Source organism: Chlorocebus sabaeus, chromosome 18, assembly GCF_047675955.1.
Source record: "Chlorocebus sabaeus isolate Y175 chromosome 18, mChlSab1.0.hap1, whole genome shotgun sequence".
Taxonomy (NCBI): Eukaryota; Metazoa; Chordata; class Mammalia; order Primates; family Cercopithecidae; genus Chlorocebus; species Chlorocebus sabaeus.
This window is the reverse complement of record NC_132921.1, coordinates 408,959-422,948: the sequence shown is the minus strand read 5'-3', so window position 1 is coordinate 422,948 and position 13,990 is coordinate 408,959.

Sequence of the window (13,990 nt, the reverse complement as noted above, 5' to 3'; positions counted from 1 at the left end):
GAAAAACTTCAGCTGGGAGCCCCAGGCCTTCTCTGCTTGGGGCCCTGGGACTGAGATAGCACAGATTCTGCCATCCAGGTGCTGGGGGCCCCGCTGTGCGGCTCCCTCCTCTGGTCAGGGGCTGCTCCCTTGGGCTGGGCAGCTCTGGGTCCTCGCACTCAGGGGCTCAGGGTGGATCCTGGATGCAGAGAGAAGGAGAAGGGCGGCGGTTTGAGCCCAACTGTGTTGGCTTCATCTTCTGCTTCTTGTCGCTAAATACATTTGCAAAGTTTTCCAGATGAAAACGCAGAAGGGATTTTTAATGACTGGAATCTGTGAATTCCATGGAAGCCAAGTCTGTCCACCTCTTTCACCCACCTCATTTCTCCCCGTTGGGGCTGATTTTGGTAGCGTTCATAGGGGCAGGGACGCAAGGGGTGGTGGCCAGCCCTTGGCCCTGTGTCCCTCCTCTCATCCCCTCAGCGCCACAGCATTTTGGTGTCATCCCCTTCCCTGCATGTGTCCTCAAGAAAACCAAGTGCGGCTGGAGGGAGATGCCTGTGCCCGCTCCCGTGACCTTCCCGGCCAGCCTGGCTACAGCGGCCTCTCGGCAGGCATCTTTCTGGTGCTGCCTCCGTGCCCCTCCCATCACCTGACGCTCGTGCTCCTGAATCTTCACGCTTGTGCTCCGTGCAGCCACCTCACGGGTTCCCTGGGAATGGAGACGGTGTCTCACGCCGGTCAGAATGCTCTTCTCTGTCCACTGAATAGTCCAACACAGAATTATTGCTCTGTGATTATTTATGCTTTGTTATGTAGAACTGGAATAAAGAAAAAGTGAATTTAGGCATTACAGCCATCAGGTTGAAGCTAGGTAATTGCAGTAGGGAATTAAATGAGAACATTTGAGCTTCTCAAGTTCTAATTCCACATCTTCGTATCCCCATCACCCCATACCCAGTGTCTAACACAGCTCTTGGTCTAGGAGTTTCTTGATAAATGCTTATTGAATTGAACTGTACTGAGCTTAACATTCCTACCCAGAGTTAGAAGCCAGTCCCTGAGCAAATTGCATTTAGAACGTGAGTTTGACGTTACTATGATAAGGGGTGTCCTACACGTCATAATTCCTAGTCAATATCAGCTATTTAGTCAAATAGAGTCAAGTATAGAGAGACATTGGCCCATCTGGCGAAAGGGCAAGGCACGATGCTTTAGGTGCAGGTCCCCAATATCAACTATGAAAATAAAATGTTGTCATCTCCAATTGCAGCCCTGTCCTCAGCTGGTCACTGTTTATGCTAACAATTTTAAACAGTTTGAACTTGCTGTCCTGAGAGACAACACACCCTCCATTCTCTCTGCAGTGCAGCTGCCTTGGTGGATGGAACATGCCCCTCCTCCCTCCCCCTCCCTCCCCCCTCCCCTCTCCCTACCTCCCCCCTCCTCTCTCCCTCTCTCTCCCCTCCTCTCTCCCTCTCTCCCGCCTCCTCTCTCCCTCCCTCTCCCCTCCTCTCTACCCCCCTCCCCCCTCCTTCTTCCTATCTTCTCTCACCTTTCTCCCCCCACCTTCTCTCCTGGACAAGGGGTAGAAGAGAGGAGACCTCCGGAATCTTCTGCTTCATCCAAGCAGCTTGGGGGCAGCATCAACAGCTGCAATTTGGCTGTCCCAGCAGGTGCCTCAGGGCAGCCTTTCTAATGGGAATCCTGGAATCATGTCTTTCCTTAATGTGTCCTAAAGGCTGGAGGACATGAAGTGAAACAATGCTCCATGCTCAGTCCTGTGATTTTGTGTATTTATTGGACTTACTTTGAAATTAAACTAAATGATACCCAAGGTAGAGCATGAAAAAAAAAGTAAAAACAGGCTATGGTGTTTGAAAAACAAACAAAACCGTTTGGTTTGTTGGTTTGTTCTTAGACCTTCACAGGCTCCTAGGTCACACGTTTCAGTTTCTCAGCAAGTGACATTCTCTGCGGAAGCCATGTGAGCCTCTTGTTTGATGATGTCAGCCACAGCAGAAAGAAGCACTCCGTAGGCCCCATGCTCAGCACCTTGGCATGAGCTCCTGCCATCTTCTGTTCATGCTCATCACAGCTCTGTGCAGTGGGCATCCTCCTGATCCCTGTGGGAGGATGGAGGATGGAGGCGGAAGGGTGAGTGACGGCAGGATCACATGAGGGGTCTCTCCCGAAGTAGGGAGGGGAACCTACCCAGGACCTCAGTGCCCATCACGTCCTTCCTTCTCCTCCTCTGCCTCTCTGTGACTGTTTGACTCAGGCTGCAGGGACAGACGTGAGTATGTGCAGAGCGTGTGTGCACCCCTGGGGGTGTGTGCTCATATTGGCAGGGAGGGATGTGCGCGTGTACAGAGCGTGTGTGCACACCTTGGGGATATGTGCTGGCATTGGCAGGGACAGATGTGAGTGCGTACAGAATATGTGCTGGCATTGGCAGGGACAGATGTGTACAGAGTGTGTGTGCACACCTCGGGGTTGTGGGTTGGTGTTGGCAGGGACAGACGTGAGTGTGTACAGAGCGTGTGTGTACACCTGGGGGTGTGTGTTTATGTTGTTTTGTAAGCGGCAAATACGTGGCCTGTTGCATTGGGCGGCCCTGCGCCCGTGCTGAGTCCGTCAGTGGCCCTCGGGTTGGGGTCTCCATCTCCCCAGACAGCACTCGAGTGTCTTGAGGTTTTAGATTCTTCCTCTCCGGGTACTTGGGCCTCCTCAGGACCAAACATCAGAACCAGCCCCAACTGCAAACTACAAGAACATTCAAATGCATCTTCAGTAGAGAAAATAAAAGCAATTGGAATAATTTTCCAACATGACCCCGTGGTTAAGCCGTTAGATACTCCAGCCAACAGATTGAGTCACTTTAAAATTCACACCAATTAAAATGGTTGTGAGAGTTGCAGAGCTTCACCGCTAAACCTTGAAATAATTGAAGCGTTCTGCTCCACTTGCTTACAAATTAGGGTTGGGGATAACTTTCAGTCCAAAGTAGTAACCTTGTAAATCCAGCTTAGATGCGAGGCTCCCACTGACACAGGAAGAGACAGTGGCCCTTGATTATTCTCCTGTGTTCAGATACTTTGTCATTTTTTTTTTGTATCCTGATAATCACTTCTGCTTTTCCAATTCAAACTAAAGGGAGTTTAGTTCTGTTTTGGAGAAGCTGTGGTTAGTAGTTTCTTTTCATGGTTTGCTTAATCTCTTAAGTCTAGTGCTTGCATTTACCCAAATAGATTTTTCTTTAGTACAGCGGTGCCATAGCCCAGGGCTTCTCCCTCCTTATCTGCTCCCCAGGAGGCCCCCCTAGGAATGGGCGCTGGAGATCCAGCCCCTCTCCATGTGCCGTTTTCTTTGAGTCCAAGGTAGGTTTGGCTCAGAGAAGAAAACAGGCCTCCGGGTTAGGTGCCTCTGACTGCTTGCTTGTGAAATGTTTAATGATAAGGTGCCTTCCAAACCAATTTTACACATTGATAGTTGTAGCCTGAAGTATCACTGCAGTCATAAGAACAAGAAACACTCCCATCAAGTAGATAGGCAGAAGAAAGCCACAAAAGTTTAATAAAGCACAAATAAAATGGTGTTGTAAGAATGTACAGTGGGAAATGCTCTCAGTCCAGCCAGATTGGCTGTGGTGTCCTCCTGTAAATACATTTAGCTACGTGTGGCCCTGATCGCAATCACTACTGTGAATTGCCATCCAGAATGTTCTTGGGGGTCGATGCCTGGACTGTGCCAGCAGATGAGTCTGATTTGACGTCACGGTGGTGATGTGCTTAACACGGCCAGCTGAACTGAGGGGTGGCCACCCGTGCACTCGCCACGTGCAGCCATTATTCTTGTGATGGAGTTGCACGGGGCGCAGCTTGTCCACCTGGGCTACTTAAAGTACCGGGAACCCAACCACGGGTGGGTGCCTCCCGACATAAGAGCTGTCTTTTTTTATCCAGGGCCCTTTGGCGCTGCAGACTCTGAGTCCACCGGGAGGCACCGGAGTGCTCTGCTGGGCCAAGGAGGTCCCCGAGCAGGTGGTCACTCATTGCTTGTGGAGTGGTCCATGGCCTATGAGTTTATTCCCCGGGTCTATGTGGGTGAGATTAACCAGTTCACAGCTGGGCACTTACCCCTTACACAGGTGACACTAGTTAAAGTGGAATCTATATTAGCTCACACAGGCGTGTCTGAGGAACTGGGAGGGTGGGGAGGTTTAGCCCTAGCACTAGAGCCTGGGCTCCTGACATTCTGCGTCTTCCTGTTGGGGGGGGCCATCAGGGCCGCTGTGGGTCCTGAAGACAGTAGGTGCCATATGGACCAGGGAATGCAGAAGCCTCTAGAGGCTGTGGGGGGTAAGGAGACGGTCGCTTCCCCAGAGCCAGCCCTGCCGACACCTCGACGTTAGCTGGTGGGACCTGTTTTGGACTCCAGCTTCCAGAAATGTGAGAAAATAAGTCAGTGTTTAGGGCGCTAAATTTGGGGTGATTTAGTGGAGAAATAGAAAACTAGCCCACAAAGGTGCACGTATTAAAATGTGCTCTGTCCAGGTGTTCACAGTGGTGTGAGGGGGATGGCATCAGTGTTCTGGGAACTGTGCAGTTTTACTGAAGGAAGGGGGTTCGCCACGCCTTTCCTCATGTAACTGAAGTTATGTATGCCTGCCACACCGCCCAGGAGACAGGGACTAGAATTCTGACTTTATTTCTTATGGGAACCAAGCCACAGTCAGAACACGGTGAGGGCTGAGACGAGCTTCCTACAGCCTGAACTGGGAAGAGGAATCGCAAGTAGCTTGTTTTTTTTCTACACAGACCTGTCCTTTCAGGTTTTGTTAAGTTCTGGAAAAAGGGAGAAGCCAGGCACACCTCGGCGAGGGACAGTGTTTCTGGAGGTGGCATGGCTTCAGCCTTAATGTGGCCGTGTGGCTGGGAGGCTCAGAAACTGCCCTCCAAGGGCACTCATCTGTTCCTTATTGCAGTAATACCTCGTTTACAGAAATCCACATAAATTACAGTGCGGGAGGCCTCTGGTCTGGATGGGTTTGTGTGGACCGAGGTCACGGGGTGTTGTCCCAAGTGCTTATCCTGATCTGGCAGAGGTTCTGTTCCCAAATAATTATTCCACAGTTTCAGAGCCTATATCTGAGTGATAGTCTTTTAACTTTGTTGCATAAAAGTAAACAAAGCATGTCTTCAGGGTCTAAAAATCTATTTAGTAGTCATGGCTTTAAACTCATACATGGGGCTTTGGGATGGAGTGAAAACCACCGTCACCTGCGTGGACGCTGCGTGGTATTTTTAGCGTGGTGGCCTGCTCATGCCTTGAGCTCCATCTGCAGTGTGAGCAACAGCTGTGCATTTGAGAAATGTAGGCAGGTCAGCTTGCTCCTCCAGGGGCCTGCAGGCATCCGGGTGAGGGGCCTGGGATGAGGCCACATCAGTGGGAAGGAGCTTGATTGTGCCAGCAGATATGTCTGCCTCTACGGGCCCGCAAGCCAGCCAGAACCCAGTTTTCCTTTGGTCATCTAATGCCAGAAAAAAACCTGTTTCTTGGAGATTCTCGTAATTTTTATTAATGAACCATTTGACCATAAATAAAATGTTATAAATGCATGAGGCTTTACAATTTGGCAGATGTGTAACTCACATGTCATTATATCAAACTGTTGAAGATATTTGTTTCACTTGAAGGCTTTTAGCATTTTATGCACAAACCAAATGCCAGTAGCATTTTGAAGGAGTATTTTGGAATTTTAAACACAGTGGGACAGTGCTGGGTCTCTGGGATGCTGGTGAGGTGGACGTGACCTCAAGCTCTTGGAGCTTGCAAGCAGGATTCCTAAATTGTCACACCTGCAGTGCTGGAAGTCAAAGTGGATTTCTGTAAATGAGGTATTAGTGCAATAAGGAACAGATGAGTGCCCTTGGAGGGCAGTTTCTGAGCCTCCCAGACACCCCAGGAGGGAGCGGGATGGGAGGCAGTTACCCACCAGAACCTGGACGGTGGACCGTGTTTCCTGGTGGCCCTGCTTGGCAGGTCGTTACGTGCAATAAGAAACAGGTGAGTGCCCTTGAGAGCTGTTTCTTGGCCCCCTTCAGAACCACAAGTGGAAGATGCCCCAAGGTCGGGGGGTGGGAGTTTGGTTATCCACAGGAGCCTGGATGGTGGAGCTGGGTTTGCTGATGGTCCTGCGTGGCAGGTCATTCCATGCAATAAGGAACAGGTGACTGTCCTTGAGGGCGGTTTCTCGGCCTGCTTCGGAACTGCAAGTGGAAGACGCCCCAAAGTGAGGGGTGGGGGGTGGTGGTCCATTATCCAGTGGGGCCGGATTTGCTGTTGGCCGCTGCGTGGCAGGTCACTGCGTGGAGCGATGGGAGGTGAGTGGAGTGGGAGTAGAGGATGCACCCTCCACAGCTGCTGCTGGGAGTTGGCTCTGGTAGCAGAGGAGGCATAGATAGAGTGATTCCCATCAGGGGCAACACGACTGGGGTCCCACGTGTGCTGGACGCCGAGGTGTGGCTATACGTAATCTCAGTCTGCACAGCCGTCCTGGTGAGTGGGTTCAGTTACCTTCCCATCTCACATTTGAGAAATCTCGGGGGCTCACATCACAGCTAGGTGGGTTGGAACTAATGTCTCAGGCAGGACGTTGGCCCCAGAGCCCAGATCTTACCCGCCCCCGCTCTTTTCAGTCCACCCAGCTTGTAGAGAGGGGTGTGTGGTGATGGGTGGCGGCTGAGAAACCAACACAGTAGAAGGGGGGGAGGAAATAAACCAGGCAGGAGACACAGGCAGTGCTTAGGAGGTCTGCACGGGGTCTGGGTGTGGGGGGCACCTCTGGGCCTGTGAACCCTGTTCTGTGCTCCTGGCTTGCGCAACCTTGGCCCTCAGCCACATGTTGCGTGCTTTAGGTGAAATCTCAGTCCCTCGTGTGGTGCGGGCATCTTTTCTCCCTGGCTTTGTCACTCCGTAAATCACGGAGTCTCAGTGGGGATGGCGGGGTGGTTGGTGGTCCGTAGAATTTGCCCTCCACCTCCCCATCCTTGTCCTGTCCTGTCTGGCCTGTTACCTGAATCTGTGTCTCTTCAGAGCCTGCAAATGAGTGGAGGCCACGGCAGCCTCTTGCTGACCAACCTCTCAAACTCTCTTATCCATCAGAATCGTGTTAAATGCTGATTCCTAGGCACCCCATTAGACTCTACGCCTGCCTGGTATGGGTACTTTGGGGAGGGTACAGAGGGTTGCTGGGCTGTTCCAGGAGGGAATTTGCATTTGTAGAATGTCCACTGTGGTCTTTCCAGCACTCTACTTTCCACGCACACATGGCATTAAACCTGGAAGACCCTGGGTGCTGTGCTGGTGAGGAAGCCCCGGCTGGATGAGGGGCTGCTGGGGCTCGGACTCGATTCCTGGGCTGGGGGCTGCGGGCTTATTCTCTTCAGTGGGCCTGCTGATGGGATGCCCTGAGAAGTCCTGCTGTGTACTCAGGGGAAGGTGCAGAGACAGGCTCAGAAAAGACAGACCATGGATTTAAAAATTCCTACTGGAAAATCTTTTATGAGCAAAGTAATTTGCATCTAACTGTAGACAATCATTGATTGAATAATTGGTTTGTTTACAAAGTTGATCCTATGAACAGTTTAAAGTTTTCATTCATGCCTTATCTATAATGTAAATAGCAGCTATTACTGCAACCTAAATTAGCTTTAAATTTCGTATCAGATTGCAGTCCAGATTACAAACGGCTGCTTGATAATCTAATTGATAAAACGGAGGAATTTAGTGCTTGGAACCCAGAGTGAAGGGAACAGAACTGCTTTGGTTTCTCAAAAGCGTGTGACTGAGTGGTGACCTGGGGTGAAGAGAAGTGGCTAGAGTCATTACACTCGAGGAGATGATCTGCCCCCGCCTTCCTCAGCTGTCTTCTGGACAAAACAAAAGGGTGATAAATGGAAAAATTCAGCACTGAGTTCGTCTATGCCCTGAGCTTCTCATACGGTCATTAATGGGCTGTATCTGTGAAGCCTCCATACAGGCACAAAGGAATTAGGCTAGAGTAAGGTGGCCGGCGACCTCTGGCGTCTGGACCGCGTGTCATTTCCTAAAGCCCTCTTGGGTGAAATGACAGTGGCAATGTCGTCGTTCGGAGGACTGTAATCTCATGTATGAGATGCAGATTTTAAATGATGCAGATTTTAAACACCAAAGTCAGGAAGCTTGGTGGGAGTGGCTGTCTTCCAAGTGGTTTTCTGTGCTGCCATGGATGAGGTGTGGATGTGTCATCTGTTGGTGAGATCCACTGGTGAAGGGGCTAAGCAAACCGTGGAGGTCGGGGGTGTGAAGGTGCATCTCTTCTGGCATCCCAAGTAAATACATTTTGTAAAACTTGTAAATTTGACTCTGATTCTAACCCTGAGTGTTGAAGTCTGGTGCAGTGTCTTGAGCCCTCTTCTGCATTGAGGGTGAGTGACTGTAAATGACCGATTCCTCAGTGGTGAAAGTTCAAATTTAGCTTCCCTGAGGAAGCCAGACCTCAGTCACCCGTGTCTCCATTAACACTGCGGCCCCTACGCGGGTGGCTGCAAGTTTCCAGGCCTTCCTTGGAGAAGCAGCCGCGAGGTGCTTGATGATTTGACAACATCAGCCACCTTCTGTCTTCTGTCTAATCACGGTACAAATGATTCAAGGAAATGGATCTGGTTTCTTCCCAATCGTTGGAAGAAGCAGCCCGCCTAGGGACTCCACCGTCCTCTGCACTTTCACAGCGAAGTCTGTGTCTGTCTCCGAGGAGTGTCACGTGTGTCGTGGGAATTGCCTCCTTAATTCTTCCTGCTTTTGAGGGCTCAGGTAGCTCTGCTGTTTCACACGGGATGAGCAGCGGGTGGTCTCTGGCTGCTGTGGGACCAGGGCTTGTGTTTCACCTGGGACGAGCAGCAGGTGGTCTCTGGCTGCTGTGGGACTAGGGCTTGGGGGTACATCATCACATTCGGAGGCCTGTCCAGGTGGGCATCATTGTCTTTTGCCTGTTGCCTGAGGCAGCTGTGATGCCATGAGGATCATGCTTGTCAGGGCCAACCCAGTTCTTCCCGTGTACACCTCTCCTGCTGGAGTGCCTTTCCTTATGATGACTTGTTGAATTAGCGTGGAGAATGCAGAGAAGCTCTGGGTCTCTATCTCTCTCTCGTTCTTGCTCCCTGCAGCTGTGATGCCCGACAAGGGAGCCCATAGCTAGAGGCTCCTTTAATTAGAATAAAGATTTGATTACATAGCTAAACAGTTTTGAAAAGAACTTCACAGATTAAATTCCAGATTCAACCCCTCAGGCCCAGTGGCCACGTTTCAGGGCTCAGAAGCTGTAGGTGGCTGTTGTCTTTCTGTGTTGGCTGAGCAGATTGGGGCGTTTCCAGTTCAGCAGGCAACTCTCTTGCATGGCTCTGCCTGTGGTGAGGGAACCTAGGCTGGAGAGCCTCGTGGGAATCCCTTAGGCCTCTGGCTGCAGCCAAGCTGCACAGTTCCTGTGCCTCGGGTCCTCTGCAGGCCCAGATGGATCCCACCACAGAGCCAGCACTGCCAGACTTGGGTACTGTGTGCAGACAGCAGAGGGGCACGTCTGGGTGTTGCAGGGGCTGGGGTGACTGGCCTCCTTGGCCAGGCTCCTGTCTCCGAGTCTTCAGGGGAAATGCATCCACTGTCCACACCGTGCATCAGAGGAAAACTGCAGGCTTCTCTGTGGATGGTGAATTGAGATCATGCAGAGTGACTAGGTTTGGGCTCCTGGCCAGCGTGGAACCTGATACCTTTAGGTGGAACCTGACATGCCTCCATGTGTACATGGCAAAGAGAATGCAGCATTGTCAACTTGAATCCAGATATGCTCCCGTTTTGAGGTGGAAGGTTCTGAGAGTATTGGCCATTGGTGATTGTGCTGCCGTGGAGGACTTTGAATGCAGGCACTGGTTTGGGATAACTCTGGTTTCCTGGTCCTGTATGTGGGCATCCCTGAATATCCCGGACTGGAGGAAGGCAGGGCAGATGGGAGGGTGACAAGAGGTCAGGTGTTTCCAGCTGTGGGGAGTGATGCCATCAGATGGCCAAGATCAGGATAGTGGTGGCCAGGGACCAAAGCAGGGGTGCGTGGAAATGCCATGTTCCTCGGAGCATGGGGAGGACCTCTTGAACTCTATTCCTGGGCAATAGTTCTTCCATTCTCAGGAGTCTGTGCCATTGTAATTGAGTAGCAAATTCTGTAATTGCTCTAATTACTTACTGTTAAGTCTCCATCCCATTTACCATGAATTAGCAACAGTGATAACAGTTTGCCTGGTCAAACCTTACCAAGAAAAACCAGTGGAACTAGCTTTAGTTGCCTCCAGTTCCCTCCAAATCAGATTCTTTAGTGGCTTGTGTCCCCACACTTGCTGCAGTTCCTCCTGGGCCTGGCAGGCACATTCCAGACATTCATATCTCCACTCAGATGCAGGTGTGCACATTATTTATAGAAAATGGCACTGCGCTGTGATTGGCTTGAGCTGATGTTCTCTAGGTGGGAGGCGGAGGTTCAAAAGTTCTAATGGGATGAAATTAGAAATACGAATTTTAAAAATTCACGTGTTATGAACTCTGTTCAGTGATTTTCTCTGAAATGAGAGACTATTTGCAGATGAGGCAGTCAGCCTGCAGCTCTCCTTAGATCTGTCCTAGACCTCGATGCCGTCCTTTGGCCTCTTCCTGGGTGTGGGGTGCTCTGCTTGAAGCCAAACCAAAGGAAAGAACGTGGTCTGCATCACTACTGCAGCCAGCTCAACGCGTACACCCACTGGGAGGGGGGTTTGATCACTTAACATTTTAAATACATTTAACATTAAACCAGCAAGTCAGCCAGTGCTTTCTGTAAGCAAGCTGCCTGGCTCATGGGAACCTGACACTTGACTTTTCGGAAGAGAGTACTTGCTTCTGTGGAGTGTCAATATTTGTCTCATTTCTTGAGACTCTGCTCAAAGTGATGAATGTGAGTAAATTAGGACCTTTTTTTTGTAAATTGGGCCACAGAGCTCTCTAGGCACAGTCAGGGGAGTAAACAGCTGTGAAAGATGCCGCCTGATGTGAGCCATGGCCAGGCACTTTGGAACCTGGGATCCCATCTCCAGCCTTTCAAAGGACACAGAGGAATATAAAATGCAGATGGGAGAGTTCATAATTTGGGCATCTCTGTTCTTTTGAAATCAAAGTGCAAAGAAAAAGTTTTGCCTTGAGGTCTTAACCCATATTTGTTTTTCTCCTGAGGTTTTAAGATTTTCTTAACTGCTTTTTTCTCCCCCGATCCTTGGGGAACTTCTATCTTCATATCTTCTTAAAAGATATGGTTAAATTCAACACTGAAATTTAAAAACATGCTTTCATATTTTTCTTTAAACTGATGTATCTGACATTGGTGAAGAACTAACTGGGAGTATTGGTTTATTTTTAATTTTTTGAGACAGTCTTGCTGTGTTGCCCAGGCTGGAATGCAGTGGTGTGATCTTGGCTCACTGCAGCCTCACCTGTTGATTCACACCATTCTCCTGCCTCAGCCTCCTGAGTAGCTGGGATTATAAGTGTCTGCCACCATGGCTGGTTCATTTTTGTATTAGTAGAGACGGGGTTTCAACATGTTGGCCAGCACTCCTGACCTCAGGTGATTCGCTCCCCTTGGTCTCTCAAAGTGCTGGGATTACAGGCATGAGCCACCACACTCGGCCTGGGATATTCTTGATTGTAACTCTAATAGATCGCTTTGATAAAAACGAAATAGAACAACAACAACAACAACAAAAAACTGTCCGAAAAATCCCGAAATTAAAGAGCTCACTTGGACAGGGATTTGGACACCAGTTGAATGGCCCAGCACAAACCATAGTTACATGGGCCACTTGGCCTGTTAGATCCTTAGGGTACTTGAAATCGTGGGGATATTTGCATTTCTGCCTCTGGATATCGTGTTAGTATGAATTCGGCTAGTGTTCGAGCGCCAGGCTCAGATCCGGGAAAACAAGAGCCCCTGCCCTCATGGCACTTCTCTTCCGTGTGTGTGTGTTAGGAAAATAGAAAACATAAGATATTTTTTTCAATGAGCTGGGAAGATGGAAAAACAAGCTTAAGATGTTTACTTGTTCAGAAGAAGGGAAGTGCAAGGAACACTCAGCTTTGCTGCTGCTGAAGGAGGCCCCTGGTGGAGGCTGTTTCAGAGGTGGGGTTTCTCTGAGAAAGGTGGTAAGAGGCAAATAGGATGCCCCATCTGGTTTGCTAGAGATGGGGAAAGTTAGTATCCCCAAAACAGCCTCAGCATTCTGGCAAAGGCTTTGGAAAACCAGCTAGGGTGTGGGACCTTGTTGGCCGCTGGATAGAAGGAAAACATTGCTGGTCCTGAGGACTGTACTGTTCTTCCACTGCTATAAAGAACTACCTGAGGCTGGGTAATAAGGAAAAAAAGGTTTAATTGGCATACAGTTCTGTGGGTTGTACAGGCTTCTACATCTGGGGAAACTTACAATCAGGGCGGAAGGTGAAGGGAAAGCCGGCATGTCTTCACATGGCTGGAAGGGCAGGGAGAGTGAAGGGGAAGGTGCCATGCACCTCCAAACAACCAGATCTCAGGAGAACTATCATGAGGACAGCACTTGGGGGATTGTGCTAAACCATTAGAAACCACCCCCATGAGTCAATCACCTCCAACACAGGGTTACATTTCAGCATGAGATTTGGGTGGGGACACACAGCCACACCATGTCGTGCTTCCCATTCTTCTGCACGTGCTTTGCAAATGGTTCTGTCATTGGTTTTTGTTTTTGTTGATACATAATATATGTACATATTTTCAGAGTGCATGTGATATCTTGATTCATCCCTATATTGATGAAATCTGTGTACTTGGGATGTCTTTCACTTTAAATATTTTCTTTTCCTTATGCTGGTAATGTTCAAGTTATTCTCTCCTAGCTGTTTTGAAATACACAGTAGATGACCCACTGCCATCCCCCTGCTGATAAATCAATAGTAGGTCTTGTGCTCCCATTAGGCTGTGTATTTGTGCCCGTTACCAGCCTCTGCCCATCCTGCTTATGAGTGGGCTCTGCTGGGCCCTGTTGACCACCTACTCTTGGCCTCCATGATATCTGCTCTCAGCTCCTGCTTATGAGTAAGAACATGCTCCGTTTCTTTGCTTGGCTGGTTTGCTTGATGTAATGTCCTCCAGCTCCATCCATACTGTCGCGGATGACAGGGATCTCCGCTGTGTGGTGGAGTATTGCTCCTCTGTATGTTCAGGCCACGTTCCCTTCATCCCCTGTTGATGGGCACTCAGGTGATCCCGGACGTTGGCTGCTGTGGATGGTGCTGCACTGAAGCTGAGAGCAGTCACTGGCTTTATACTCAGGGGACGTGAGCCACTTTGATGTTCTCAAGCAGCCTATCCCGAAAGCCCTCCGTAGAATGCCACATTTGTTTTTACCCATGGCTTCTTCCACTAGGATGAGCAGCTGGGAAGGGGCTTTCAGTGAATGCTTGGGTTTCTGTCTTTAATTGGTACCCAGCTACACTGGCCAAGCAGGGGTCCCAGTGACCCTGGACACTACCTCACATAAGGTCCAAAGATGCAGTTAGGTTCTTTTTTTAACTTAAAAAAAAATGCTTTTGACCTGGTTAAGCTATAGCATTATCAGTTAGAGTTTTTCTATATTGGAAAGGTGTATATTTTATTTTCTAAGAAGGAAAGAAATCCTGTTAAATACTCTAACCACAGATTAAATCATGTCAAGGAAAGAGGTACTATTTTGGGGGAAAATTACCTCTTCATGTCAAAGATCAAGGAGATGACTTACATTGTTTAATTGAGTTAATTGTGAAATCTTAAGTGGTTTTAAGAAGATGAGCTGTGGATGCTGCAAGACATGAGACTGAGGCTGATTTAATGTTAGTCAGCCCTGACAGAATGTGGCTAATATTTAAAGCTTGCTCCAGTATTGCT